Source organism: Lynx rufus, unplaced genomic scaffold (genome assembly GCF_022079265.1).
Source record: "Lynx rufus isolate CCGP_SWC_20201006 ecotype Redwood Valley unplaced genomic scaffold, mLynRuf1.p SCAF_1, whole genome shotgun sequence".
Taxonomy (NCBI): domain Eukaryota; kingdom Metazoa; phylum Chordata; class Mammalia; order Carnivora; family Felidae; genus Lynx; species Lynx rufus.
In genome coordinates this window covers 86,984,795-86,988,923 of record NW_025814823.1, presented here as the reverse complement: position 1 = coordinate 86,988,923, position 4,129 = coordinate 86,984,795, and the positions used below count along the sequence as shown (strand labels likewise).

General features: G+C 34.6%; 1 pseudogene; it reads left to right on the top strand.

Annotated features, from left to right (window-relative positions):
- Positions 1–277: 277 nt before the first annotated feature.
- Positions 278–1,200, top strand: LOC124525446 (putative olfactory receptor 2B8; annotated as a pseudogene).
- Positions 1,201–4,129: the final 2,929 nt, after the last annotated feature.

Genomic DNA, 4,129 nt, shown 5'->3' with positions numbered 1-4,129 from the left:
GGAGATATGTGCATATTTGAAGGCAAAGTAAAGAAATGGAGAAGACAAGTGTCCAGATAGTGTAGATACATAAAATGAGCAAATGAAAAAAAAAATCTAATGAAGGCATGAAGAAGATATTAATATAAGCATAAGAGAGAGTTAAGAGTTTAAATTTTCAGTGATCATTTATGGTTCAGAGAGGGATGTGCTCTCTTTGCGTCTTTTAGGTTGGAACCTAGGAAAGATGATGAGAGTATATATAGATTTCTATTCTGTCTAAATGCAATGAAAAGTAATGGTTATTCCTAATGTCAGCTCCTTTGATGGATTTTTCCTGTTGGGCTTCTCTGAGCAACCTCTGTTAAAGATGACCCTTTTTGTTATCATCCTGTTTTTCTACTTGTTGACTCTGCTTGGCAATATTGCCATCATTATATTGGCTCATCTGGATCCCCGGCTCCACACCCCAATGTATTTTTTCTTCACTCACTTGTCTTTAGTGGACCTCTGCTACACCACCAGCACAGTTCCCCAGCTGCTGTTTAACCTGCAGGGTCCAGAAAAGACAATAACCTATGGAGGCTGTGTTGGTCAGCTGTATGTGTCCTTGGCAATGGGTTCCACAGAATGCATTCTCCTTGCAGTCATGGCTGTTGACCGCTATGTGGCAGTATGCTGGCCTTTGCACTACACCGTTCTCATGCATCCATGCATCAGTTGGCAAATGGTGGCCATAACCTGGCTGATCGGCTTGGTTAGCTCACTGGTGCAGACTGTGCTCATCACACAGGTTCCTCTTTGTGGAAGGAATGTTATAGACCATATCTTCTGTGAAGTACCAGTTCTCCTCAAACTTGCTTGTGTGGATACCACATTTAATCAGATGGAACTCTTCCTGGTTAGCGCATTTTTACTGCTGGTGCCTCTCTTATTCTTATTTCGTACATCTGCATTGCTCAGGCTATGTGGAAGATCCAGTCGCATGAAGGCCGCCAAAAGGCCCTTGGGACTTGCTCTTCACATCTGGTGGTGGTGTTTCTCTTGTATGGCACTGCTATCGCCACTTATCTGCAGCCCACTGCAGCCACCTCCCAGGACCAGGACAAGTTCATGGCCTTGCTCTATGGAATTGTCACTCCAACTCTAAATCCTTTCATCTACACATTACATAATAAAGACATCAAAGGGGCACTGAGGAAGATGATAGGGAAAGATTAAAGAAAAAGGAATTTGAAGAGATGATGGAAACTGGAGAATTGCTTAATGGAAGCAAACCATGATATGCTTTTAATTCTGAAGAAATGGTAAAGTTTATTTTATTTCTGAGTAGCCAAACTCCTGTGTCAGTATGTATTTTATCATGTTATTATATTTTTATAGCTTACTTACAAGGATTAGGTAAATGAGAAGTTTAGCTACTGATCATCTGTCTTCACTCTACCAATGACTAGCTACATGACAATGGTTAACTCATGTAGTTTCTCTTACTGTCATTATTGTTTTCAGTGGGTATGAAAATACCCATCCTATAGAGTTGAGGGGCTATTGTGAAAATGGAGTTAGATAAAGTAATGTTTTATAGCCTGAAAATGTGAAAAAAGAATTTCTGAATATAATTTGGGGATTACTCTTAGTTTCAGACTGTTTATTTAGAATGTACAAAATCCAAGTTCATAGGTATCTTACAGGGCATCTGGCCTCATTTATCTAGTATACAAATCCCTATCAAGTACTTTTGAGTAGTGGTCATTCAAAATTGTTTCAATATTCCCACAAAATGTGTTTTATCCCAAGGTAATACTCCACATTTTGAAATATATACTCATTATATTGTTGTTTAAATTAGATTAAGCTAGAAATTTGCCTTTCTACTAATTCAACCTTATTGATTTGGGATATGGCCTATAGACCCAGAAAAAAAAATCCTTTGACAATATAATCTTCCCTTCACCTAAATATTTTCAACATGTGGAATAGACCACAAGTTTTCCTCAATTTACAGTGGGATTATACCATAATAAATCCACCATAAATTTAAAATATTTTAAGTAAAAAATATACTTTATACGTCTAATTTATCAGACATCATAGCTTAGCCTAACCTACCTTAAGCAAACTCAGAATACTTATAATAGCATACAGTTGGTAAAAATCATGTAGAACAAAGCCCATTTTATAATAAAGTATTAATTATCTCATGCAGTTTATTGAATAATACACTGAATGTGAAAAACAGAATGGTTGCATGGGTACAGAATGGTTGTAAGTGTATCAGTTATTTACCTTTGTGATCACATGGCTGACTGGGAGCTGCACCTTGGCTTGTTCTTGCTGCCCAGCATCATGAGAGTATTGCACCACATATTGCTATCCTGACAAAAGATCAAAACTTAAAAGTGTGATTTCTCCTGAATGCATATCATTTTTGCACCATTGTAATGTCAAACAATTGTAAATCAAATCATTGTAAGTCAAAGACTGCCTTTGTGTGGTGTACAGCTTCTTTGAATGAATGCATAATTATTTCAACTATTTCTTTGGTACCATGATGCCAGCTCTCTTCACAATAGTGGTACTTATTTTTTAAATAAAAAAATTTAATTAAAGATTTTTAAAAATCTGCTTCAACAAATCAACTTTGTTGATCAAGTTGATTTATATGGATATAGTAAGGTGGGCTGAATTTGTATTTCACATTCCATAAATATATTTTGCTAAAAGCCAACCTGATTTAAAAATTGGGAGGTTACCTTCTAGTTAATTCCTGTAGGGATTCCTCTCACTCTTTGTAAAAAGGAAAATGGCTATATCACTGAAGGCAATAGGCTGCCACATCTACTAAGACATAAGTAGTGGGAATTATGAATTACATCCTTACTCCACAGGTGTAGTACTTTCAGGACTATTTATAGCTCAGAAGCTTACACATCTTACTGAAGTCCTTTTCTCACTTTTCCACAAAGTATTTTTTCTCACTATAGGAATCATTATATTATGTCCCTGTAAAATACAATGAAACAAGAAAAAATATGTTTCTGCTTGACTGCCTCGACCAGAAACAAAAGAGACATCTGTGAATCCTCTCCTCTCTCACTTTCTATATCAAATTAGTCATTATATCCATGGATATGTCTCCTTAATGCCCCTCAAATTAGTTTTCCATCATTTCTATTCTAACTTAAAAGAGAATGTCATTTGCTTACAATAGGCTGCATAAATACTTGTTGGATAATTGAATCAATCAAATAAATAATGATTAGGTTAGGTTCAGTAAATTGGTTAGGTAACAATCCCATATTAAGCATAAATATTTATATAACAGTGCTACATTAAGCAGATTCCTTATATACCAGCAATAACAAGTAAGGTGTAAAATTCAGTTAAATATTTCATAATTTTGAATTGTTCATTAACTGTGTTTTCTCCTAGCTTATATTGACCAGGGCCATTCAAAGAGTCTTTAGTAGAATCAGTAATGGCAGGCAGTCTTTTTTTTTTTTTTTTTTTTGTAGTCTTAAAAGGAATGTCTTCCAGTTTTTTTCACTAAATATATTATTAAAACTGGTTTTGGTATATAATTCTTACTAGATACAAGGATATCCATTTCATTTCTGATTTTCTGAGATTTAAAAAAAATCACAAATTCCTGGTGAATTGTACCAAATGTTTTTTTTCTGCATTTAAAAATTATATGAAAAATTTTAATTAAGGCTATTATTCTAATGAATAGTATTATTATATTTACAGAAATTGACTTATCTTTGCAAAACTGGTATAAAGTCTTAATAATTTTAAAATGTTTACTTGGATTTCATAATTGTTTCATTTACGTATTTTCAGTCAATGTTAATAAGTGCTTATAATTCTTTTGAACTAGTGCTTTTCTAAAATTACAATTCTTTTTTTTCCCCATGGATAGAGCTAGAATGTGTTATGCTAAGCGAAATAAGTCAGTCAGAAAAAGACAATTACCATATGATTTCACTCATATGTGGAATTTAAGAAACAAAACAGATGAATATATGGGAAGGGGGGGATAGGAGAGAGGGAAACAAACAAGAGACTCTTAATGATAGAGAACAAACTGAGGGTTTATGGAGGGAAGAGGTGAGAGATGAGCTAGATGGGTGATGGGTACTAAGGAGGG